Source organism: Formica exsecta, unplaced genomic scaffold (assembly GCF_003651465.1).
Source record: "Formica exsecta isolate Colony F162 unplaced genomic scaffold, ASM365146v1 scaffold915, whole genome shotgun sequence".
NCBI lineage: Eukaryota > Metazoa > Arthropoda > Insecta > Hymenoptera > Formicidae > Formica > Formica exsecta.
Window position 1 is genome coordinate 100,465 of NW_021853683.1, and position 249 is coordinate 100,713.

Consider the following 249-nt stretch of genomic DNA (forward strand, 5'->3'; position numbering starts at 1 on the left):
TATATATATATATATATATATCACAAATCTGTATGTGACAAAGCATCTTGGTACATGGTACACAATTAAAATAGAACACTGAATTGATAAACTTCTTCAAGTATCTTTTGCGATAAATTTGCGAATAATAGATCAATTAGAGAGAATCCAAATATCTTAAATCAATCTCTGATTTCGGAAAATTAACATTGATATCTCGCAGAAACGAATATATTCTAACATATTTTAATTTTTTTACAGGTTGTAGGG